Below are 27,090 nucleotides of genomic sequence, written 5' to 3'. Positions count from 1 at the left end.
ATACAACTGTAACATGACCTGCCAACTCTTGTACTCAATACCCCATCTGATGAAGGAAAGCATGCTCTATGCCCTCTTGACCACTTTACTGACCTGTGTTGCCACCTTCAGGGAACAATGGACCTGAACACCCAGATCTCTCTGTACGTTAGTTTCCCCAGGACTTTTCCATTTACTGTATAGTTTGCTCTTGAATTGGATCTTCCAAAATGCATCACCTCACATTTGCCCAGATTGAACCCCATCTGCCATTTCTTTGCCCATTTCGCCAATCTATCTATATTCTGCTGTTTTCAATATTAGTCAACCTCTGTCACTTCTAGGTCCTAATTATTTTATAGATCCTCACACTCACAAGTAGATAGCTAATTTTTATTCATTAATAGATATGTATCACTCTTTTGATATATAAATTACTTGACTACTTTTGTTGAATTATCATTTGCAACTCACTCCTGGATATTAATTACATTCTACACATAAATATATAATCCATCTTAATTCCTTGAATAAATTCTAGCCTGTAACTAATTCTATGCTGTGTACTCTGTTCTGCTAACTTTTTCTGTTTTATTTTGCCCATTTGTAATGTGGTATAATTTTGCGTATAATCCATAATTTTGGGATGTTTCTGATTTCAAATCATCCTTTTCCTCAACATCACCTCATTCAAATAGCAACTTGTCTTTATACAGCATCCTTAACACGGAATAACATTCTGAGACAGAAAATGACATGAACAAACATGCACTGTTGAAGAATCCAAATTGAAATTGTAATGTAAAGTGGAGTCCCCATTTTGTTCTCTCAGGCAGGTCTCACGATACCATTCAAAGGAGACCAGGGTACATCTCCCTGGTGATCCTGGACATTATTTATCCCTCAACTAATGTTACTTAAACAGATTATTGAATAATTTAATTTCATATATTACGGTAATTGAGCTGTAAGAGAGGCTGAATAGGCTGATGTTGTTTTCCCTGAAGTGTCGGAGGCCGAGGGGTGACCTTATAGAAGTTTATAAAATCATAACGGGCATGAATAGGGTGAATAGATAAGGTCTTCTCCCCAGGGTAGGGGAGTCCAAAACTAGGGGGCATAGGTTTAAGGTGAGAGGGCAAATATTTAAAAGGGATCTTGAGAGGCAACTTTTTCATGCATGGATATGAGCTACCAGAGGAAGTGGTGGAGACTGGTACAATTGCAACAGTTAAAAGGCATCCAGATGGGTATATGAATAGGAAAGGTTTAGAGGGATATGGGCCAAATGCTGGCAAATGGGACTAGATTAATTTATGATATCTGGTTGGCATGGACGGGTTGGACCATAGGGTCTGTTTCCGTGCTGTACATCTCGATGACTCTAATTTCCATGGTTTGGAGTGTCCAAGCCCAAAATATGGGAACTTTTTCTGAAGTAATCTGCAAGGGAACTGAAAATCAAACCGAAGGGCTTCCCTTTTAAAGATCTGGGAACAGAAAGTGCTGGAGAAACTCAGCAAGTCTGACTGAATCTGTGGAGAGAAAAGCAGGGTTAATGCCCCTCTAGTTCTGAACAATTAAAAGTAGCTCCCTTTTAAAGCTCCCTTAGAATTAAGGACAATTAGCAAAGAGCTTAACTACTTCTGAGAAAAGACCACGTTTTGTCAAGGCTTTTCATCTTGCCCTCATCAGGACAATTCGCAAGAAATACAAAAGTAAAGGGTAAAGAAACATATATAATTTGATGTGAGTGCTGATGAGTGCATTCTCCATGGCAACACCTTGACCAATCAGCACTCTCCTCTCATAAAGCATCAATGTTATTTTTCTTCACATTGGTAAGTCTTGTGGAAGATGAAAAGCTTTAACAAAATGTGTCTTTTTTCAACAGTACTCAATTTCTGCACAACCAAACGACTAGAAATAACTTAATCTCAAAACCAAAGGAAATTTATCAATTAAAATAGCAGGATCATTTTGATTATCTGCTTTTGAAGTTTTCTTCTGAGAGCTCTATGCTGTCGATGTTGCACTGGCATTGCATACACAGGAACACCTTCAGCAGCGAAAGGACAAATTCTTTCACACCGGCGAAGAGTTTAGTTTGACCATCAACATCAAGGTGACAAATATCACGGCCCAGGTTGTTGGCTATGGGCTACTGAGCCAAATTAGATGCTGCTTAACACAGATAAGGAGCAAATTACAGCGGATGCTGCAATCAACAAATGCTGGAGATCACAGTAGGTCAGACAGCATCCATGGAGAGACAGCATTTATGCTGTCCCCCTCTACACTTCACTTCAGCCCTGAGGAAGAGTCATCTAGACTCAAATCGGTAGCTTGCTCTCTCTCCATGGATGCTGTCTGACCCACTGTGATGTCCAGCATTTGTTGGTTTTAGCTGCTTAACACAGAGTTCACCACTATGGTGGAAGTCAGTATCTTACAAAAAGAAAGGCTGCTTTTGTGTATCCTCCAATCATTCCTGGATCAGGGGAACATCTTCAGTATTCATTTATTTTCTTTAATCATTCATGGAATGACAGCATCACTGCCTGGGCAACATTTATTGCCCATCTCTAATTGCCCAGAAGGCAGTTAAGAGTCAACCACATTGGCTGTGGGTCTGGAGTCACATGTAGGCCAGACCAGGTAAAGATGTTTCCTCCCCTAAAGGATATTAGTGAACTTGATGGGTTTTCCCGACAATTGATTCACAGCCATTATTACATTCTTACTCCCAGATAATAGATATGATAGTCCAGCAATAATACCATTGGCCCATCATCTCCCCAATGTATGAAAGCTTGCTGTGCACAAAATAGTTGGTAAAGTTACATGACAGTTCAAGCTACCATCTTTGAGTACTCTGGAGTACTATGTACACCTATTATACTCTGTGCTACCTTCCCCCACCCTCCTCTCTGACCTATCACCTCCATCCCCACCCTCATTCACCTATTGTACTCTTTGCTACCTTCTCCCCAGCACCCCCCCCATTTATCACTCTACCCTGGACGCTTCCTGCCTCTATTCCCGATGAAGGGTTTTTGTCTGAAACGTCAATTTTCCTGCTCCTCGGATGCTGCCTGACCTGCTGTGCTTTTCCAGCACCACTCTGATCTTAACTCTACTATGTACAATCTTTACCTCCTTATTGAAAAAAAGGACTCAAATTCATTTGAGGCAGTTCAGACAAGGTTCAACCGACTGACACTTGGGATGAAGGATTATCATTCAAGGGACGGTTTCTGTTTGAGTTTACAGGAATGACGGGAGTTGTTTATGAAACATTAAAGATGCCAAGAGGATGTGACAGTGTGGATGCTACTTGGTTGTTTCAGATGTAATTGTGGCATCTATTGGCAGAACAAGGTCACCAATTCACCAGTACTGGAGCACATTCATCTCATCAGCAGCAACACACACATTGTTAAGCGGATGGTATCTGTTTTGGCTTGATCACATTCATCACATCAATGAAGGCTGGACAACTGAAGATGTTCCGGACAGTGAATTTGCATCCTTCAAATTCAAAATTAAGATGTTGTATGTTGTCACTGACAATTGGAAGATAATGGCTGATAGCCATGACTCTGAAGGCTGACTGTTTGGAGAAACATTAGGAAAGCTCACTTGGATGAAAAGAGATTTGTGGATCACATCCAAGCATTCCAGTCCCAACTGGATCATGGGAAATCTCATTCCTGATGAAGGGCTTATGCCCGAAAAATCGATTCTCCTGCTCTTCAGATGCTGCCTGACCTGCTCTGCGTTTCTAGCACCACACTCTCGACTCTGGATGAAAACAGGGCCCAGAGTAAGCAGAGGCCACTGAATCGAGTACCTTCTCAGCTCATTGTCTCCTCTGTAGCAATTGTAGGAGAGAGTGCTATGCCAGAATGGGGATCCTGAGTGAAATCAGGTGCTGCTTAACACAGAGTTAACCACCATCAAGGAAGTCAGTATCTTACCAAAAGCAAAAGCAAGGTTACCTTTGTGGATCCCCCCAAGATTCCAGTCCCAACTGGATCATGGAAAACATCTTTACTGTTTATGGGAGCTTGTTGTACACAAAATGATTGATAAACTTGCATGACCACAGACAGACATCATTGAATCAAGCAGGCTATTAGTAAGCTGGAGAGGGTTCAGAAATGATCCATCAGGATGTTGCCATGAATGGAGAGTTTGAGTTATAAGGAGATGCTGGACAGACTGGGATGTTTTTCACTGGAGTGTAGGAGGTTGAGGGGTAACCTTATTGATGTTTATAAAATCATGAGGGACATAGGTAAGGTCTATGGCTCTCATGATGAGGGTCTTTGACCCAAGATGGGAGAGTTTAAAACTAAGGGGTATATTTTTTAAGGTGAGAGGAGAAAGATTTAAAAAGGACATGAGGGGCAACCTTTTAGGTAGAGAATGGTGCGTGTGTGGAAATGAACTACTGGAGGACATAGGATGCAGATACAGTTACTAAACTTAAAAGACATTTGGATAAGTTCATGAATGAGAAATGTTTGGAGGGATGTGGGCCAAGCACAAGCAGGTGGGACAAGTTTAGTTTGAGAATATGTTTGGTGTGGACTATTTGGACTCAAGGGTCTGTTTCCATACTGTATGACTCTAATACCTATGACACCATATAGTGGCTGAGGATGAAAAAGATGCTTTACAATGAATGTTGTATTGGGATGTCCTCAAGTTGTAAAAGCTGCTAATTCATGGTACCTCAACTGGGACATCCAGAGAATATGAAATGTGATATAAAAGTGCAAGTCACTTTAGGACCTCCTAAGAATACAAAAATTGACATATCAACACAATTCAGATTTAGATATCAGGAAGATGTGAAAGATAGGGATTAGGAGTAACAATAGGTCATTCAGCCCTTCCGGTCTGCTCCACCATTCAATAAGGTGACATGAAAATGCAAGTCACTTCCTGAGAATATAAAAAAAGATATGTAGATGCATGTTGTTTTGTGGAATCCTGAGGACATAAAAGTTACTATAACGTAAGGCACTATTGACACTATTGACACCGTGAGGATACAATAGATAATATATAGGCGCAATTCAATTTAGGGAGCCCTTCGGATGTAAATATTATTACATAAATTTACATCTGTTCGGGACATCTGAGAATGTTAAAGATAATATATTTTAGTTAGTTTGGGGCATCTTGAGGATACGAAAGATAATATATAGATGTAAATCAGTTTAGGGAGGCATGAGGATGTGAAAACTGCTACATAAAGTTAGGTTAGTTTGGGATATCCTGAAAATATGAAAGAAGCAACTCACTTTGTAGAGCAACTTAATGCTTAGATTCCTAACAGTGTGGAAATAGGCCATTTGGCCCAACCAGTCCTCTGAAGAATAACCCACCCAGACCCATTCCCCTCTGACTAATGCACCTGACACTTTGGGCAATTTAGCATGGCCAATCCACATGACCTACACCTCTTTGCACTGTGGGAGGAAACCCAGGCAGACATGGGGATATGTGCAAACTCCACACAGACCGTTGCCTAAGGCTGGAATTGAGCTGAGGTAGCAGTGCTAACCGCCATGCCACCCAAATGATGTAGATATTGATCATTTAAATTCAGCTCACTTTGGTTTTTCTTCGGGATCTGGGAAACACTGAAACTTTTCAGGTAAGTAAAGGATGGGAAAGGCGATATATGAATACAGAAGCGTCCTTTACCCTCCCTTTCCTTGACGGACAGTGACGTCAGCGACGCGTTGGCCCATTGGCTGGCGCCTGACCAATCAGAGCCGAGTTGCTAGCACGCCGCGTTTATTTTTAGGACCGGGGTGGGGGCGGGGTCACGTCGCGGCGCTGCACCCCCTCTCCCTGCCGTCGTACGTGCCATCCTTCCGCCCCACTTTTTTTTTGAGGGAAAGTAGATCCCGGACAGGAACGGAAGGCTGAAGTAGTTCCAGAGGGTTGTCGAAGGGGCTATTCACGGTGGGTGAGCTGATATAAGTACGCCAGGGAGCAAGGGGCGAAAGTTTGGGCAGAGGCTGCTCGGGGCTGACAGGCGGCGGCGGCACCACCACCACCACCAGCAGGACCCGGGTTCGAATCCCACAGCGGCAAGTAAGCCTTCTCCATCTTTAAATAAAATAAAATATTTTAATTAACAATAAAAACCTTGATTCAATCAAATTGCGCCCCTTTCTTTCCCCCCCCCCCACCCCCGAAAAATATTAAATGGCTCCTTTATATGTTGGGGGAGGGGGGTGGTGAAGCTGGGAATTTATCCCTTTTACATTCTGGGGGTGGGGGGCTCCCACTATTGTTAATTTTTATGGCAGAGTAGTTTAATTATTTCAATTTCTGTCGATGGGTCTTAAAGAAAGCAGGCCTTTTTAAAACTGGAAATAATATTCGTACGTGAAGGAGACGGGGAGGGTAAGAGAATGCTGAGGTTAAAATGTAAAGTTGTTTTTTTTAAATCTTATTTCCCCCCCCCCCCACCCCTTTTCCCCTTCGAAACATCTATTGATGAGAGCACCCTTTTAAAAATGATCTGAGCTGGTCTCGGTGAGGTTTATTTGATGACCTTAAGTTTTTTTTTTGGGGGGGGGGTAAAAAAAAAGAAGGGTCGTGTCATTTTCTGTTTAATTTTTTTAAAAATAAAATGTCCCAGTGTGAGGTTTTTCCTAAATCCAATTGTTGTTTTTGTCAGCGGGTTAGAGATTTTTAAGAAAAAAAATAATAAAATATATACGTGGTGAAGCTCCCCACTTTTTTTTTAATGAAAAAGAATTTCAAAATATGCCTACAGTATTTGGGACGATTGTTGACGTGTTCAGTCAGTAATTTCAAAGCCAAGTCGGGGGGGTTTTATTTGGTGGGGAGTGTGGGGGGGGGGGGGGGGAAATGGATTAAATTCTCTAAAAGTCGCGGGGGAATCGCTGTTGTTTACCCCCTTCATCGCATTTAGAGGTGACTTTAGAGGTTACCCCAGCACTGAACAAATAATTTTAATCAAACGATGTTGGATTGAGGTTAGGTTTAAGGGGATTTCGAGAGGTTAAAGTCCTTGGGTTGGACCTTTCATTAAAGTTGGAAAGATTTTGCTGAACACAAAATGTTGTTTTCTCTCATTTTAACTGGTTTGGGGGGGGGGGGGGGGGAAGTGCCTGAAAGGTTCTGAAGGTTTTTTTTTGTTTTGCCCCTCTCTCTTTTCCCCCATGTCCCCTCCCAGTCCGGTTTGGATTTAAATGGAATTTGAGAGGTGTGGGGGGGAGGGGAGGGGAGGGGAGGGAAGGGGGTTGGGGCTCAGGGACATTTAATGTTGAGCAATAGGGAGGAGGATGCGCGATTGCGCCTGCGCTGCGGGAGGCCGCCTCCACCGGGCTCAGTGCGCATGCTTGCTGCTGGCCGGCCCTGCTCTGCATTCTGGGGCGTGTAGTTCATGCCGCGCCCCCATCCCCACGGCACTGATGGTGGGGTGGACTACAAGTCCCATGCTGCATCGCCAGCGAGGCGCCACCACAGCCCCACACCCCACCCCCCAAACCTTGCAGTATTGCCTCCAGCCTGTAGGGCTCCTTATTTGGCTGCTTTCAGCTTGGGTTATATGTCAAGAAAACAGACGCCCAGCACAGCTGGGTTGAGTGCAGTTATATTTTTTCAGATGCAGTCACTTTTCCCTAACACTATTAGCCTTAATCTACAATAGAGATTGTCTAGGGTTGGTGCATTGCTGTACTCGATCCTTTTCTGCTTCTTTTTGTAACTTTCCTTGAAAGGAATTGGCAATCACCACTCCAGGTTACCATGCTTTAGAGTCCATCTGCAGGATGCATAGGTCACCCATCTACAGATGGTAGTATCATTGAGGATTTGAAACCTTGTGTTTCAGGGAGCTGAATGCAGCGCATCCTGCCACCAAGGAATATTTTTTCAGCTTCTTCCTCAACTCTGCGTGTTCCTTTTTTTGCCAGCAAATGACAACTGATTGTTTCTGCAAGGTATTCATCGATGAGGAAGGTTGTCTGGCACATTTGATCTTCTTTTCATCCCAAAGGACCCCATTGAGTAGACAGAAATGGGTAGACCTATGATGATTAAATTTAGTGTGGTGAAATGAGACATGTGGAATGAAAACAGGAGGCTTTGTAAATTAACAGTTTACAAGACGTACAGGAATGAAGGGGAGAAATGGTGTAGTGATGATGCCACTGAACCAATAACCCAGGTTAATGTGCAAGGAACAGTGATTCAAATTCTGTTGTGGCTGCTGGTGGAATGTAAGCCCTATTTATAAATTCAGAAATTGAAAGTTAGCAATATTGACCACGTAATTGTCATTCTTTTAAAAACCTCTGGTTCACTGCTGTTCTTCAGTTATGGAAAGATGATTCCTTTCACTTGTTTGGTCTGTGATTTCAGACCTGTGGCAACGTGATTGACACTTAACTGCCATCTGAAATGGCCCAGCAAGCCACTCAGTTCAAAGGCAATTAGGGATGTGTGAATAAATGATGTCCCCATCTAAAGAAAATATGGAAACAAGATTTGAGCATTCATATACTAAGTCTTAGGGTAAGTTACCAATGCTGTTCATTTCTTCACAGAAAAATGTTGCAGCATTGGCTTTACAAATAAATGCAAGAAAGCAGTGCTAATCTTTATGAACCCTATACTAGTGTTGATCAATTCTGGGCACCATACTTCCAAGACTGAAAGTGCTGATGAGAACAACACTTTGCGTGAACCAGTGATGAAGTAAACATAAGTAGTAGATCTAAGAAGCTTGGTAAAATAAAGGAGAGATTTGAAAACAAATGGTTACTGGGCTGTGGTGAAAGAATAGAAAATCCAATCTAATTACTTTTCCAAAGGGTTAGTACAGAAATATTTGACTGACAGCCTGCAAATGATTTTAGAAAGCTGTAACCAATTGTTAATACATTATTTCAGAATTTGCTATGCACTGCTCCAGCTGGCAATCTGATCTATATGTTGATCAGTGTTGGGGAAGAAATATTTCGAGTGACACTGGACTTGGACATTGTCCTTCATGCTGATGATGTGATGCCCCCTTAGAGGTTGGAATTAGGTATGTTATTTAATGCCCCAACACTAATGGGAATCTATCAAAAATTGGGACAGATGGAATTGTCGTCTGCTCTCCCTGGTACTGTAAAGGCCAGGTACTGTATATGCTGTGGGAAGATAGAATGAAGCATTTAAAGCAACAAAGTAGCCATGATATTACTGAATGAAGGAGCACATTTGAGGAGCTGAAAGGTTCTCTACTCATAATTTGTATGATTGTATCTTCCAATCTCCTTGACCTTTTTTCCCCATTTGGCCAATTTCTGTAATGGCCATGCTTTGTCTCTGGTTAGTGATTTGTGGAGTAATGCACCTGAGGGGTGGACAGAGACAGTTCCAAATGCTCTATTACTTTTGACCTTCAGGTGATTAACATCTTGACATCCCAATCAATCTAGACTGGTTTCATAACCTGAGCAATGTACAAAACCACTGCACAGCTATAATCTTTTTATACTAACTCTGATCAGTTAGCTTTGGAGCTCATCCATCTCTCTTGATTTTGCAACTGTTCAATGTATTTGAAACAGGAATTCATGTTAGTCTGTTCCAGTCTTCCTCTCCTGTGTTGAGTCTGGGCTGGATAACTTCCAATGGCAAGGCAGTATGTGTGTGGTGGCAACTCGTGACAGTGAAAAGCCTTTCAACTGGAAATGATCCTGCACTTGTCTGTCCACGTGCCCACTTTCCAGCTGTGGCTGCTGGTCAGGCGCACGAACCTTCTCTCCCTTCCAGCTTGGCCTATTGTGTGGCATGCTTCCCACCCCACAGCTGATAACTCTACACAGATCAGGGAAAGAATGGTCTGAATGACTGAGATCGAGTCAGGGCAGTGTCTTTACCCATTGGATCCTGGGCCGAATGCTTGTTGCACAGTTCTTGGTTGTGCAGCCTCCCAATTCTGAGGTATTGTCTGTTCTGCAGCCTTGGCTTTGGAGATTGGCCTCAGTCTGAGGATGTGGCAGTCTGCAGCTATTGATCCACATTGTCATGACTCCCAGCAACGATGCTGTGAATTTCTAAAAAATTTTGTTAATGCAATTCCCTCTGCCTTTGTTTATTATTCTGGAGGGACACAGTCCTGAAATGTAGGTTCATAAACCCCTTTACTCTCACCCCACAGTTGCATAATTAAACTTGCATGGATCATTCAGCCCAGCTGCTCAATATTGGTGCTGTACTCCAAATGGACCACTTTCCATTCCAACCCACCATCTCTCTTCCCCATTAGTGTATTTTTTATTCCTTTCTTCCAGCATGCATTTAGTTTTCTCTTTTATGGCTTTCGTGCAATTTATCTCAACTCCTGGACATGTTAGTAAGTCCCACATTTATATTATTTTGTGATTTTAAAGAAGTATCTCCTGATTCCCTATTGACATAGCTCATTATTTTGTATTTATTGTTCCTAGCTTTGCTCTTAGTCACAAGTGGGAACATCTCTACATCCGTTGGTATGTTTGCCCAAGCCCAAAATGGGCAAGAGGACAAACCACCTGGGGTTACATCAAGAAACTCTGTACAATTACTTTAAATCCGTGAGACTTGTGATAAGAAGTGGTCTAGATGTCTCACTAATTATCCTCCAATCTTTTCCCTTTTCTGGAACATTTTCATGGGCTTCTGTGCTTTTCCTCATCAGCTTGAGAGCTGCCATGATCTGATTCTGTTGAATCATTACGTTGAGCCCACTTCTATACCACTGACATCAGCACTTGTCTGGTGTCTGGGGAGGTTGAATTCTCTAACCTCAGCACACTTCAAGTTTCTTGTAGTAGTGATGATTAACTTGATGTGGGATTGAAAACTGGGCCTTTCTTGGTCTCTGATCTAGCTACTGATGGGATAGCTAGATAATTGGGTGAATATTAAAATAAAATAGGCAGGTGTTATAAAATGTTTTGGCTGTATTATAGATTTCAATTGATGGAACTTTGGGGTGGAGTTGTCATGCAGGCAGAACACAAAACAAAATTTAGGAGGGAGATAGTGTTCATATTTGGATTCTTGCAGTCTGTGTTTTTCACAGCAGTGTAATTAAAACAATATTGTATCAAACCAGTGAAATAATATAGGAGCTCACACCAAGCATTGTCTGCCTATTTCTGTGCAGACACTATTGTACTGAAAACTTACACTCACTTCACTCGTGCTCCTACGTATTATAGCTTTTTATATTTGTATCATTGCTCATACAAAGAGAACATCTGGTGTCAAAAGGAGCAAATATGGTGAAATTTGTGCTGAGATAATTGGAGGAATCGCAATCCACTTAAAGGGAATATCAACGATCACTATGGATCTATTTTTCTTATAGACAGGCTGGAAGAACACAGTAAGTCAGGCAGCATTAGGAGGTGGAGAAGTCAATGTTTGGGGTGTGACCCTTCAGGACTGAAGAAAGGTTACACCTGAAACATTGACACCTCCACCTCCTGATGCTGCCTGGCTTGCTGTGTTCTTCCAGTCTCCTGTTTTGTGGTTTTTTTCTATCTAAGTATTTTTGATTTGGCAAGGCTGAGATATACAAAATGCATTTAAGGTTGAACTGGGGAAATGAGGCTAACTTTTATTAAGCTGGGTTTGTGAGGACTTAGTAGAGGCCATTTTATGGTCATTGTAAGAGTCATAGTCATACAGCATGAAAATCGACCCTTAGGTCCATCTAAACCATGCCAACCATCTTTCCAAACCAAACAAGTCCCACCTACCTGTGTTGGGCCCATTATCCTTCCAAAGCTATCCTATCCATGTACTTATCCAAATGTCTCTTAAATGTAGTAACTGTACCTGCATCCACTTCCTCTGGCAGTTCATTCCACATTTTGTGTGCACTGTTGGGGGAAAGAAAAGTTGCTCCTCGCATCCTTTTTAAATCTTTCTCCTCTCTCCTTAAAATCTGGCCCCTAAATTTGGACTCCACACCCTAGGAAAAAGGCCTTTGCTATTCACCTTATTCACACCCCTCATGAATTTATAAACCTCTGTCAATCCTCAATCTCCTATTCTCCTGTGAACAGGTTCCCAGTCAATCCAGCATATTTTAATAGTTCAACTTCTATTCCTGGCGATACCCTGGTAAATCTTTCTTTCTGAATCATCTCCAATTTAATAACATTCTGCATAGTTTTCCAAAAGATATCTCCCTAGTGTCCTGTACAACATGAACATGATGTCCCAACTCCGTCTCAGTAACCTAAGCGATGTAGGCAAACTTGCTAAATGCATTTTTAACAACTTTGTCTATCTGTAATGCAAATTTCCAAGAACTATGCACCTGAACCCCTTTGGGTCTCTGTTCTACAATGCTGCCCAGGGTCTTACTATTAATAGTATAAGTTCTGCCTTGTTTGTCTTGCCAATAAGCAATACTTCACATTTATCCAAAATATACTCTGCCTACCGTTCCTCAGCCCATTGACCCACTTGGTCAAGATCCCTTTGTAATCTTAGATAACCTCACTGTTCGCTATACCATTAATTTTAATGTCATCTGTAAATTTACTAACCTGTATACCTCCTGTATACTTGCAATCATTATATAAATGACAGACAAAAGTGGAGCTAGTACTGATCTTTGTGGAACACCATTGGTCACATGTTTCCAGCTGAAAAAACAACCCTCCACCACTAACCACACTGTCCTACTTCAAAGCCAATTTTGTATCCAATTGGTGAACTCTCCCTAAATTCCATGTGATCTAACTTTACTAATTAGTTTACCATGCAGAACCTTAGAGGCTTTACTAATTCAACTAAGCACTATCTACTATTCTGCCCTCAATCTTATTCGTTACTTCCTTAAAACACTCCAAGTTTGAGACACTAGTTCTCTCTCAAAATCATGTTGATTATCCCTCATCATTCTTTGCTTCTCCAAATTGCATGTAAATATTAAATTTCAGAATTGCTAACAATTTACCTACCACCAAAGTCTGACTCTCAGGAATAAATTCCTAGGTTTCTCCTTGCAGCCTTTCTTAAATATAGACACAACCTTAGCAACCTCAGGCACCTTGCCAGTGGTTATGGATGATAGAAATATTTCTGCTCTGAGTCATGCATTTGCTTCCCAACTTCCCACAATGTCCTGGGATGCACTTGATCAGGTCCTGGAGGTTTATCCACTTTTTTGATTTCTAAGACCTCCAGCACTTGCTGTTCAGTAATGAATTGTTTTCATAACATAAATAATTATTTGAGTTCTCTGGTCTCCATTTCTTTCTCCACAGTTAAAACTGACACAAAATATTCATTTAACTGTCTTGGTTCTCCTGAGGTTCAACAAAGATTATCTCGTTGATCTTTAAGGTGCCTGACTCTCTCTTTGCTATTTTGCTCTTAATGTACTTGTGGAATCTATTTGGATTATCCTTAATCTCATCTGTCAAGACCATCTCGTATCCTGTCTTTGCCTTCCTGATTTCTCTCTTAAGAATGCCCGTGCAGTCTTTATGCTCAAGAGATTCATTCAATTCCAGTTATCTATCTCTAATGATGATTCTTTATTAGTCAGATGTACAGACCCTTCCATCCAACTCATCCATGCTGACCAGATTTCTTAAATTAATCTAGTGCCATTTGCCAGCAGTTGGCCCATATCCCTCAACCCTTCCTATTCATATACCCATCCAGATGCCTTTTAAATGCTGTAATTGTGCCAGACTCCTCCACTTCCTCTGGCAGCTCATTCCATACATGCGTAACCCTCTGTGGGAAAGAGTTGCCCCTGAGGTCTCTTGTATCTTCCCCTCTGATCCCAAACTTATGTTCTCTAGTTCTAGAGTCTCCCACCCCAGGGAAAATACCTTGTCTATTTACCCTATCCATGCCCCTCATGATTTTATAAAGTTCTATAAGGTTACCCCTCAGCCTCCACTTGGGGAAAACAACCCCAGAGTATTCTGCGTCACCCTACAGCTCAAATCCTCCAACCCTGACAATATCCTTGTAAATCTTTTCTGAACTCTTTCAAATGTCACAACATCCTTTTGATAGGAAGGAGACCAGAATTGCACACAACATTCCAACAGTGGCCGAATCAATGTCCTGTTCAGCTGCAACGTGACCTCCCAACTCCTGTACTCAATGCTCTGACCGTTAAAGAAAAGCATACCAAATGCCGCAGTCACTGTCCACTTTCAAGGAGCTATGAACCTGCACTCCAGCGTCTCTTTGTTCAGCAACACTCCCTCGGACCTTACCATTAAGTGTATAAGTCCTGCTCTGACTTGCCTATTCTTGACTAAAGCTCTATTCTTATTTATCCATTGCTCCCTAGCCTTACCAGTTTTACCTTTCACTCTAGCAGGGACATAATGCCTCTGAATGCTTGTTACCACACATCTTGACCCACTTGTCAGTCATCCCTTCACGTGCGAACAGTCCACTCCAATCAATTTTTGAAAGAGCTTGTCTCATACCATTAACATTTCCTTACTCAAATTAGGAACTTCAACTTTTATGGAAGGCTTATCCTTTTCCATGACTATTTTGAAGCTAGAATTATGATCACTAGTCCCAAAGTGTTCCCCCACTGACACCTCAGGCACTTGCCCTGCCTTATTTCCCAAGAGAAGGTCAAGTTTTGCTCCTTTTCTAGAAGGAACATGTACATAGAAAGTTTTCTTGAACACTTTTAACAAATTCTTCACCATCTAAACTCAGCGCTCTGGCTGTATAAGTCCATGTTTGGAAAATTAAAATCCCCCACTATGACAGCCTTTATTATTCTTATACCTAAGATTTCTCTCCATATTTGCTGCTCAATTTCACTCTAACTATTGGGGGGGCCTCTATTACAATCATGCCAAAGTGATCATCCCTTTCTTATTTCTAACTTCAACCCATATTTTCACTGATCCCTCAGAAATGTCCTCTAATTCGTGATGTTTTCCGTAATCAAAAATGCCACATCTCTTCTCCCTCCACAACCCCCCCCCCCCCCCACCGTTTCCTTCTGTCAGAGATGTACAGCATGGAAACAGACTCTTCCTGCCTATAACATCTAAAACCCTGACCTGCTAGTCTTGCCCTTCCCTCAGTCAAGTTTCTGTGATAGCTATGACGTCCCAGTCCCATGTTCCGATATATGCCCTGAGTATATCAGTCATCCTAGTAAGACCCCTTGCATTGAAATAAATGCAATTTAATTCTTCAGTTACTTTGTTCTCTGGTTCTTGTCTGTTTTTTCTAAGTAAGTTACTTTTTTCTGCTTCAGAACCTCCAGCCCCCTGCAATAGTTCAAAGGCTCCCGCAATACAACTAGGAAATCTCCCAGCCTGGATATTAGTCACTTTCCAGCTTAGGTGAAACCCATACCTTTTTGAACATCTCTTTTCTCCCCCAGAGATTCCAATGATCCAAAGTCTGAATCCCTGTACATTGTATCACCTCTTTAGGCAGTATCTGCCCTATCCTTTCATTGGAACTTGGCACTGGGAGTAAACCACAGATTACTACTGTTGAGGTTGGTTTTTTAACCTTCTACCTAACGCTGCCCCCCCCCCCCCCAACCACACAGGCAGACACATGCTTTCCCTAACTGTCATTTGTCAATGTATACAATACAGCGATGTCTCTCTCTCATTTGTACGTCAAATGCTTTGAGAGAAAGCAACATACTGTCTAGATTCACACTCTGCTGTTGAATCTCCTGTCTCTACCCCTGAAAGAAGAGTCCCCTATAACAATTTTAAATCTTGACAAACCCCATTAATACGAGACTTTTCTTAGTGCCCAAGATCTGACTGCCTCTTCTATTTTCATCTGAGACGAGCCCTTCAAAAGTACCCAAAATGGAATATCTGCTTGAGAGAGGAATAGTCACAGGAGACTTTTTTTGACTTTCCTGACAGTCACCCATCTATCTAACTGATCCTGCTGTGTAATCCCTTCTTTAAATTTACTAGTCATCAGTGTCTCTTGAATGTCCTCAGTGACAATAAGCCGAAAAAGAAGCTCAATAGCACCTTTTTAAAATCAACTACCCTTCCTTGTCTACAGATTTTAATGTTAATCATGCAAAAGATTTTTAAAAAATTCAACATATGAGCATATGTTTAAAATAGAGCACTTAGCTGAAACAAAGCTGCCGCCGCCTCAAGTCTTCCAACTGTCCACTTTCAATCTCTGGATTAAAATAAATCTTTCTCCAGAGCTGCCCACTAGTAGGGCTTGCCACAAGCTTTTATGTAAAATAATGAGATGTAGGAGAAGGTTTGCAGCTCAGGTTGTGGATCAGCTTGTCGGTTTGTTCTCTGATGCTTCGTCACCTCACTATGTAACGTCCTTGAGGCTCCAGTGAAGTGTTGATGTTCTGTCCCGTGTGCTGTTTGTCTTGGCTTATGGTGGGTGGTATCAGTTCTGGTTCTGTTCCTGAGGTTGGTAAATGGGGTCCAAATCTTTGTTTGTTGTGATTTAAATGCCAGACCTTTAGGAATTCCTGCACGTGCCTTTGTTTGGCCTGTCCCCAAGATGGATGCTGTGTCCCACTTAAACTGGTGTTCCTTTTTGTCTGTGTATGGATATGAGTGATAGTGATCATGTCTTTTGGTGGCTACATTCCTGCTAGTTTACCCAATGTAATGTTTGTTGCAGATTTTACAGGGTATTTTGTATATTGCGTTCATTCTACTGGGTGTGGGCAAACAAGGGGCACCCCACAGACCCATTGTCTCTCTTCCTGGCACAGACTAGCAAAGGAACTGCAACAAGCACTAAAACACCTGGTTAAAGTCTCAATCTATTCCATCCAGTCTACCCAGGAATTCTTAACATCAAAGGCATCAAGATAGAGGATGACAAGGTCATGGTTCCCTTTGTGACAGCCCTATTCATAATATCAATCAACATCACCCTAGCCAAAGACACACTGGACTCACTGCTGGACAAACCAGGGGTACAAACACCTGACAACACCACTCAGTCAGCAAGGACAGCATCTTCAAACTACTGAACCTGTGCCCCTCAACCTATTCCACCTTCAACGACAAGATGTACGTACAAATCAGTAGGATGCCTTTGGGATCACCAATGCCAGGACTTATAGCAGATGCAGTTATGCAGGGCTTAGGACAAACAGTCCTTCCCATGATCTTGCCGAAACTTTGAGTCCAATATGTGGGTGACACTTTTGTCGTCATAAAATCTGACAAACCAGAAGAAACCCACAAACACAAACAACATCCTCACCAAATTTACTGAATAAGAGAATACAAACTCCTCTTGGGCGTCACGGTAGAATGAAAAGCCAATGGACAACTGCAGACCAGCATTTCCAGGAAAGTCACATACACTGACCAGATACTCCACCATAGAAGCAACCATTCCAGCACCCACAAATGGAGCTGCATCAGGACACTATTTAAACCAGCCACAACACGCTGCAGTACCCGGGAGCTACGAAGAGAAACACCTATACAATGTATTCTGGAATAAGTTACCCAATAAGCGCAGCCTGCTGATTCCAGCACAACAGACCTAAACAGGAAGACATAATATGGCTAGAGACTCTAGTCACCCTATCGTACATCAAAGACATTTCCGCGGTAACCACCAGACTACCCTGGTCCCTTCGGCATCATGATAACACACAAAACAACTACTGTACTAACTCTACTAATGAATTTGAAGGACCTTGTACCCAAAGCCAGCAGAACGAATGTCATCTACAAAACACCCAGCAAGGACTGCAACAACATTATGTATTGGGCAAACAGGCAGGAAGCTAGCCACCAGGATACATGCGCACCAACTAGCCAGTAAAAGACATGACCAGCTATTACTAGTATCATACACAGATGAAGAGGGCCACCAGTTCAACTGGGACCATGTTTGGCCTGTCCCAGGATGGACGCAAAGACATGCGGGGGGATTCCTAGAGGTCTGGTATTCAATTAACAAATACATAGCTTTGGATCCCATTTACCAGCAAACAGAACTGGAAATGATACCACCTCCCACAACAGACCAAGACACACATAGTAAGCAGGACAGAGCACGAGCACTTCACTGGAGGCTCAGTTACCTAGCATGGTGATGACATGTCTGAGAACAAACCCACCAGCTCAGTGAGCAAACTGACATCCAGTAAAACAATCTCTCCCTCTGTGTATCATTTTGTATGTAATGTTTTGAAGTATTTGAAACAAAGGAATCCCTCTATAGATTGACACTTGACAAACAGATGGAGGTCTCTCCCACAGAATGTGTGTATGAGGGGGGTGCTGAATACATCTCCTTTTGATGTTTTTGGACTAAAGTTCTTAATAGATTAAAAATCTTGCACTTTTTAAATCTATAATACCCAGAAGCGATCCAACCGAAAGCCTGCAACTCTGAAGCAGCTGCAAGATCTATGCTGCTCTCAGTCCACCATTTTGTTTAGTCACCAGGCGGTTTAGCTGGTGGCCATTTCACCCAGCATCCCCACAGTTTTAGGGACTTCAAACTACATTGTAGTAAGATGCAATAGAATTAAATTCCTCCACCTGAATATCACAAAATCCTGTAGTACAGAGGGAAGCCATTTAGCCCTTTTGTGTTTTGCCCAGTGTTTGAAGCAGCTATCTAATTACACACTCCTGGCTCTTTCTCTGTTTCCGTGCAATTTTCTCTGTAAATATTAACTCGAGTCTTCCAAGGTTACTGCTGAATCGATTTCCAACAGCCTTCCAAATACTGCATTCTAGATCATAACTGGGCTGCATAACCTTTTTAAAATTAAAAAAATCCCTGCCCGGCTCTTTGCCAGTAATTTTCCTCAATGTATGTATTTATGGGATTTGTAACGGGACTTCCTGTAATAGTCAAACACAACATTGCATGAAATGCTCCTTTATTCAATCTCCACTGGTTATTGATGTGTCTACCAATAGAACAAATTCTTCTTGTTTACTCATTTCAGAACCCTCTGTACTCCCCACTCTGGGTACTGATGAAAATTGCAATTTTTGCCCTGGATTTGCAGATTCTGTTCAAATATGGGCTCTCTTGGTTCAACCTACTGATGCGCATGAATTCATGCACCTTCATGAATGAGATTGATCCACACGTGACTGTCATGTCGCAGCTAGAGTATTGAGCTCTCTAGCATTTCGTGGGTGTGTGTGCATTATTAAAATGCTGACTGGCATGGGCTCTTAAAAATAAATAAATATGCCCATAACATTGAAATCGCATGTTGCAAGCTGATATCTTAAGGTAACTGTGATTTTTCAAACTATCAGTGTCTATTGACTTAGCACTGTTCTTGTGGTACAGTCATCGAAGCTGTTTGATCAGCTTACAGCCTGTAATTCTCACAGGTAGCCATTCTATATATAGAGTATCTGAATTGCTAGACCAGGTTCTAATAGCTCAGTGGCATCCATTATACTCTCTGGGTAATTGGTTGTTTTATTTCAGAAAATAAATTTGCTTCTCAGTCACTGCTTTTGTGTGTCTAGTTTTAAAAAATCCAGCATTTTATGTTCATAATCCCTCTTACTACAAAATAATTACCACTCGGTGGCTTTTCAATAGCAATCATAATAATTAATCTTCCAGTCTATGGTGTAGTTGGAGAGAAGAATTTCCTCACTGCAAAATTTGCAGTTTAATGGTAGGTTTCAGTGCCTCCCTGATGATGGTAGCAGCTGTTCCTAGCAAGCCACTGATCATGCAAACAGATTTTCCCAACTATGGCTCCTGATCTAAGTTAACTGGTGCCTAGTAAGTAATGTTAGAACCACCACAGTTGGTTCATCTGGGAGGCGATCAGTAAAATTTCCTGATCATCAACATGGAGGAAATGAGGACTGCAAGTGTTGGCGATCAGAGTAGTGTTGCTGGGGAAGCACAGCAGGTCAGGCAGCATCCGAGGAGCAGGGGAAACTATGTTTCGGGCATAAGCCCTCCATCAAGAATGAGAATTGTGGACAGGGGCTGAGAGATAAATGGGAGAGGGGTAGGATTGGGGGAAGGTAGCTGAGAAAGTGGTAGGTGGTGATGGGTGGAGGTGGGGAATGATGGACAGGTCTGGAGTGCACTGCTGAGTTGGAGGCTTGGGCCTGGGATAATGTGGGGGGTGGTGGGGGAAATGAGGAAGTTGTTGAAATCCACACTTAATCTGTGTGGTTGCAGGGTCCTGAGGTAGATTGAGGTGGTGTTCTTCCAGGTATTAGGTGGTAATGGTTTAGCAGTGGAGGAGGCCCAGGGCCTGCATGCCCTTGACAGAGGGGGAGGGGGTGTTGAAGTATTTAGCCACGGGGCGGTAGGCTTGGTGGATACGGGTGTCCGAGATGTTCTCTGTATGGTCATCCCTGATGAAGGGCTTAAGCCCAAAACTTCAATTCTTCTGCTTCAGATACTGCCTGACCTGCTGTGCTTTCCCAGCAACGCACTCTCTAGGGCGCACAGTGGCTCAGCAGTTAGCACTGCTGCTTCACAGCACCAGGGTCCCAGGTTCAATTCCAGCCTCTGGTGACTGTGTCTGTGTGGAGTTTGCCCATTCTCAGTATCTGCGTGGGTTTTCTCCGGGTGCTTCGGTTTCTTCTCTCAGTCCAAAGATGTGCCAGTCGAGTGAATTGGCTATGCTAAATTGCCCATAGTGATATGTGCATTAGTGGGTCTGGGTGGGTTACTGTTCGGAGGGTCAGTGTGGACTGGTTGGGCCAAAGGGCCATATTTCCACACTGTAGAGAATCTAATCTACTCTGCCAGTATTGAGCAAGGAGCTGATGGTGCCGGACATCACAACCAAAACAGCAAATGTTCTATTGTCAAGGCTTCTATCAACATCTTGGGCCAGGTAATAGTGCCAACCTGTGAAATAACACTCTGGAACACAGTTGCTGCTTTTAGGAATTGAAGAGGAAATGAGTTTTAATTTTGTTTTTTTCATCCCTTTTGCACACGTTCAGCTATGTTACAAATATAACATTCTGCACCCTCTGAAGAATATGAGCAGTGATGTGTAGCTACCCATTTAGAATAATTGGGACAAATTCCAGGCCGTTTTTGTACTGGGTGCTTTGTTTGGATGAATTTTGGGGGATCAGGGAGCCAGTTAGCATATGTGGTGGCTTGAGGAAAAAGGTAGAGACCTTTTTTAAAATGGTGCCACTTTCCCTCCAACATTGTCTGTCTGCATTTTTTTAACAGCATTTAATCGCAAAGCATGTTAGAAACCTAACACAAGCGTAATACTGGAGAAACTCACCACCTGTGGTGAGAGGAACAAAGTTACAATATCTGACTCATCAGTACCTCAGTTTGCTCTGTTCCTGTCACCACAGATGCTGTCAGACCTGAGTTTATCCAGTGTTCTTTGTTTCAGGTTTCCAATGTCCACAGTATTTTCTTGCCTCTAGCTAGCATTCTCCTCCACCTTACCCCCACAAGTAAAATCTGTGGATGCTGGAACAGTTACCCGAGCAGGACATGAGCAGCAATACCTGGAAGTTGCCTTCCACACTCTGGACCATCCTGACTTGAGCTATTTTGTGTTTGCTGAGAGAGTCAAGATCCTGGGATAGCTTCTTTAAAAGCACTGGTGTACCTACAGCCTAAAGACTGCAGCATTTCAAGAAGGCAGCTCCCCACCAACGTCCAAGGCTCTGTAGTGAACAATAAATGCTGGTGTAGCAAATTAGGTCCATATTCTTATGAAAGAAGAATAAACATACCTATCAGCCCCAGTCTTGAGTTATCTGTTAATTATTTTGGGTATGACTATTGAGAATGGAACAAAGATGCAGGGTGGGTTTTAGGTACATTTCAATCAGGTCATGGGCACAGTGACACAGAATTGAGGGGCTGAATGATCTACTGTTCAACAGATGCACAGGTCTATATAAAATAAATGATCAATTGACCATTCTCTGCTAGTGTAGCAGTAGTGCTCCAGTTTGGTTCAATGTCCACAAACCAGTGAAGAGAATCTCATTCAAAACTGCTTCCAGTCAGCTTTGAACTGACTGTTGAATAAGCTGAGGGCAGGGTATGGCATTCTGTCCACATGACAACATTTTGTTAAAGTACCAATAAGCTGTTACTTGTGGAATTTATGACTCAGACCCTCTGGACAAAGATGGCAAGCATTACAGTGGGTGTATCCATTTCTTGGGTGTGATCTCTTTAACAGAATGCACATTTGTGGGAATAGAAGGAAATAATTGGCAAGTATGGTCATGAAAAGCTTCTGAAATTAGTTGTTCAGGTTGTAAAATGGTTGTAAAATTAGTAAAATGGCTCATCTTGCAAATGTGCTATCTGACATCCAAAGCCTTTCGAAAAGCCATCACTTAACTTTGCCTCTTATTGATGTGCAGTTATTCTCCCTTCACCAGAAAGGGCATACTAATGGAAATCACTATTTTGAACAGCTAGAATATCTACTGAAATATTTTAAAAAAAAAAATAAGGTAAGCATTAACCTGTGCATTTTCTACTCTTTTTGACTTTCAGCGTTCAGATAATTGCGTAGTAAAATACCAAATAATCTAATAGTTTGTATCTCAGGAAGGAACTATTTAAGAGAGCAGTAGTGATAAAATTTGAAATTATCTTGATAAATATTTTCTTAATCGGATGCAGTAACTTGATATGGTTGCTGAGATGCACGCGTAGTATCTTGTAAGTCGCTGGTTTCCTGTGGGATTTCTATTGCATGAAATTGGACAGAGCAGTTTGAGCTATTTCAACAGGTGGCATGATTTTCTTGTTTTAAGTTTCTTCCATTTCTGAAGACACCTGTTCCAGAAGCGCCCATTTCCTCTGACACCTAACCCAGGTGACATTTCTGGTTGGCAAGCTGCTTAACTATGTATTGCAGCCCAACCAAATAATTTGATGATCATGCGCTTTGACGGGGAATTACTGGCTGATTGTGACTGGGAGCTTTAGCACATTCTATGCTACCAACTGTCCCTGAAATCAGGGCATTAAGGTAATTTGTAACTCCATACACCACCACCACCTTCCCCAGCTGACATCAGCCAAGATGCTACAGATGAACTATGGATTGAAATTGAAGCTTTAGCTGCTGTTAGCCCCCAAGAAGATCTTTGAACTTTCCAAAACTTTCCTTAATGTTCAACCACACAGTGTGAATATTCTTTTTTCCCCGTTTAAGTCTTCTCTCTATTGTCAATTCCAAATGTTTTCACTTGGGATTAGACCTTGCCTTTTCCTAATTATGTTCAGGAGACCTTGTTTGTTCGCTCTCCATAGCCCTTCTCCATTTGTTATAAATTTGGCCGATACCATGGCCATCCTTTGTTCTTGTTTCTTTGTTACCAAACTGTAGACTCTAAGTACAAGTTGTTGCATGGATTGAAGCCCTTAGAAATAATGGAGGGTAGCGTTGGAGAAGTAGATCTGTAGCTAACATTGACATGGATGAGTTGCAGTAGTGGTGAGGTAGAACAGCTATGGGAAATATTTTTGGAAATGGGTCACAGTGATGTGCAAGCTGTGGGCGAGCAAGGGGCAAAGAACTTTCCACAGTTTTGGGTACAATCTGACTTAAGAGCTAAAGTTAGAAGTCTCCCTATAGTCCACCAAGTTCATTTGAAATCACCAAGCTTTCAGAGCACTACTCCTTTACCAGGTAACACCTGACAAATGAGCAGCACTCCAAAAGCTTGAGATTGCAAATAAACCTGTTGGACTATAAGCTGGTGTCATGTCACTTCTAACTTTGTCCACCCCAGTCCAACTGGCACCTGCACATCATAGAATAAAGTAGTGGAGGCCAATGTGAACTGTGTTATTTTAAACTAAGAATGTAGTATGAAGCTATTTTTTTTGAAAATCTGTTATTGATTGGTACAGCCAGTTAAAGTTGATCATTTGAAAATGTCTCCCCTCTGGGGTGACTGCATGACAACAGAGTCAAAAGAGATTGCCAGCCCTCAAATCCTCAACAAAGTTTGCTATAGCTTGCAGTTATATCTCTGTGTCTAGATTAGAGTGGTACAGGAAAAGCACAGCAGGTCAGGCAGCATCCAAGGAGCAGGAAAATCGCGTTTTGGGCAAAAGCCCTTTATCAGGAATGGCTTTGCCTAGTTCTATCTCAACTATCACAAGGAATGTTGTCAAAATTTGTTACTAAGCCATGTAAGGTGATGTATTAAGCTAATGTCCCAAAGCTTCAGTTTGAGATGGCTTTTTAGGATGCTTTTAAAGTAGAGGGGTGGAGAGGTTTGGAGTGAGAATTTGGCATTCACTAGCTGCCTATGAGATTGTGAGGAAACTTGAGAATATGCAAGGAGTCCGAGTTGGAGAAGTGCAAAAATTGGCGTGCTGCAATACTGGGGGATGATGGTAAGTTCCTGAGAAGAGGGGCAAGGGAGTGATTTGAAAATTAGGTTGAGAATTTTAAAATGGAGTTGTTTTCAGACCAGGAGCCAGTGTAGATCAATGCCTACAATGGACTAGTTTGCCTGTTGTAACTGAATTCTTGTAATTGAAATCAGGAATTCATTGGAAAAGTCTATTATGAGCAACATAAGATTTTGTTTTAAATTGGCATTTTTTTCTGGGTAATCTGGACCAGGAACTGTGATTTTTTTTCATCCTGACCATTCACCAAACCCATTCTCCACCTGAAACCATTGTCAGCATCACCATGGTTACACAGCCCTAGGAACAGACAAATTTTAGAATTTTGTGCACTTTCTTGAGGTGCCTATCTGGAGAGCAGCTTTATAAGTTGGAATCAGGAAAATTTTGCATGTGATATTCCTGTGCTAGCCATTAATATTGAATGGTCTGGGGGGGCTCTTTAATGCCATGATTTTATGGTTTGGTGACTGGACACTAACTGCACTTTTGACTCTGAAATCCTTGCTGCTGCTGCTGCTGCTGCTGGGAAATTTTATATTTGTACTTTTTTTAAATGCTCATCTATTTGTAACTTCCAGAACTGTGAGGCTTGACTGTTTTGAAGACTTGCTTCATTCTTTTTATAACAATATAATGGTTTGATTGTAAATCAGCTGAAAGTTTCATCTATTTAGAAACGGCAAGTTAATCTGATACTGCGCCTCATTGTCTTGTTGATGGGTTGAGAGTTTGCACCTGCAAGATTTCACAGCCCATGAGCTTCCTATCTTGTTTGTGAGGGAGGTGAAGCTGCTACATGAAGGGAAAATAATGGGTGATGTAATCTGGGTCGCACCCATGTAGCTGTAACAGATGCTTGCTGCCTGGAATTGGCAATCTCATGGCAGCAGCTTACTTGTGTGTCCTTCTGACAGATTGGTGAATGGCGTGTGACACAAGCAGGAGAGGGGGAGAAAAGGCAGCAAAGCACATGTTGAAGACATTAAAACCTTCGAGCAACGGGAGTATTCCTCCTCAGGACAGGATTAGTCATGCTACCTTTCGTTTGAGCCTATTATGATTTTAATGACAAAATAAAACTGAAAGATGGTTTTAAAGTTTAAGGCCACACTGTTGGGACAAGAGGATTTTTTCAAGGGTTGTTCAGCTTTGGAGACCTGCACCAAAAGGCACTGAAGGTGGGTTGATTCCATTGCACCTCAAATGCAGTGTTATTGGGAGTAGATGAGAATGTGAAATTGGAAATATAATCAGATCAACCCTGATCTTATTGAATGGCACAGCATGTTTGAGGAGCCAAATGACCACCTTCTCACTTTTTTTTATATTTGTATGTTAAATATTTAGCACTGTAAGCCCTTTTGATTCATTGAAGGTGCAGTGTGCATTTGTGCTGGGGTGCACTTGCAAGCGACTTCAATGTACTGGCACTTCACACAAAGTGGCTAGTGTTCATCTGTGAACTGAAATGTGCTGTTTGATAGTATCACAGCTGAGCTCTATTGTGCCCTTATCTGCTATTAACAAAAATGCACTGAATAGTGTGTTTACAAATGTTGTAGTGAAACCCCTGTGACAATGTAAACCAGTTTGTAAAAGTGTTTTTTGTTCCCCTGTTCTTTCATGGGATGAAAGCATTTGTTTCCCATCCCTAACTGTCCTTTGAAAGTGGGTAGTGAGCCTCTTCTTTGAGTTACAGTAGTTGGTGTGGCACTGGAAAAAGTGCCTGAGGAGCAGGAGTGTTAACGTTTGGGGCAGGATTCTTCATGACTGAAGGGTCCTGCCCCAAACATCAACTCTCCTCCTCAGCTGCTCCCTGATATGTGCTTTTTCCAGTTCCACACTAATTCATCTGACTATTCACCTACAGTCCACACATCTCCTAGCTACTGCAGTGTGGGGGATATTGGTGTATTCTGAGCTGTCAGGAAGGGAGATCTAGGATTTTGACCTACCAAGAAGTGAAGGAATGGTGACCATTCCATGTCAGAACGGTTTGTGCCTTAAAAGGGAACATGTAAGTGGTGGTGTTTTGAGTCGACTGTGCTTACCTGCTAGGTGGTGGGTGCAGTTGAAGAAATCCTGGAGTTACTGAAGTGCATCCTGTAAATGGTATTCAGTTTTGTCACAGTGCATTTGTGAAGGGAGTGAATATTGAAGGTCATGGGTCTATTGTCAATTAGGTGGGCTGCTTTTGTCCTAGACAGTGTTAAGCTGCTTGTGGTGTTGGAGCTGTGCTCATTCAGGCAAGTGACGTATATTTCAAGCTGAGTCATGTAGTGTTAGAATGCCTAACTCTGACCTCTCTCATAGCCAGTATAATTTATATAGTTGGTCCTTTTTCAGTTTCTGGTCAGTCATAACATCAAGATGTTGATATTTTTGGTTCTTCATTGCTTTCTCTCCCTATCTCAACCTAGCTCATTGTAACATTGCAACTTGGCTGGTTGACAGTTAAACAGGCAGTAAATGTGAAATACTGCACTTCCCTTCCCTTCTGGTGCAGAATGCTGGTAGCACAGTTAACTGGCAGGTTGAGGGGAACCAACTTTCCTCAACCTTCACCTTTTTTTTTCTGTAAAACTGTGTAATGGAAATTAACTTGCTTCCTTCAGAGAGAATTTAAAAGCAAATCTCTTTTTTAAATAGCTACAGTGCAAATAAACTTGCTCAAATCTTGCAATGCCAGAT

The 27,090-nt window shown here is 42.0% G+C and overlaps 1 protein-coding gene across 2 annotated transcripts in view; it reads left to right on the top strand.

Moving 5' to 3' along the window:
• Positions 1 to 5,961: 5,961 nt before the first annotated feature.
• The window catches only part of LOC140489232 (protein Tob2-like), a 33,712-nt gene continuing 12,583 nt past the window's right edge, over positions 5,962 to 27,090 (top strand). The window contains exon 1 of one of the 2 annotated variants that reach the window (XM_072588545.1): positions 5,962 to 6,096. The gene's annotated coding sequence lies outside the window, so the exon portion shown is untranslated. Of the gene's footprint in view, positions 6,097 to 9,051; positions 9,071 to 27,090 lie in introns of those variants that run through there. The other variant, XM_072588546.1, reaches the window with a different exon arrangement.

Source organism: Chiloscyllium punctatum, chromosome 18 (assembly GCF_047496795.1).
Source record: "Chiloscyllium punctatum isolate Juve2018m chromosome 18, sChiPun1.3, whole genome shotgun sequence".
Lineage (NCBI taxonomy): Eukaryota > Metazoa > Chordata > Chondrichthyes > Orectolobiformes > Hemiscylliidae > Chiloscyllium > Chiloscyllium punctatum.
Note: the sequence above shows the minus strand (reverse complement) of the source record. Positions and strands in the feature narration are given on the sequence as shown.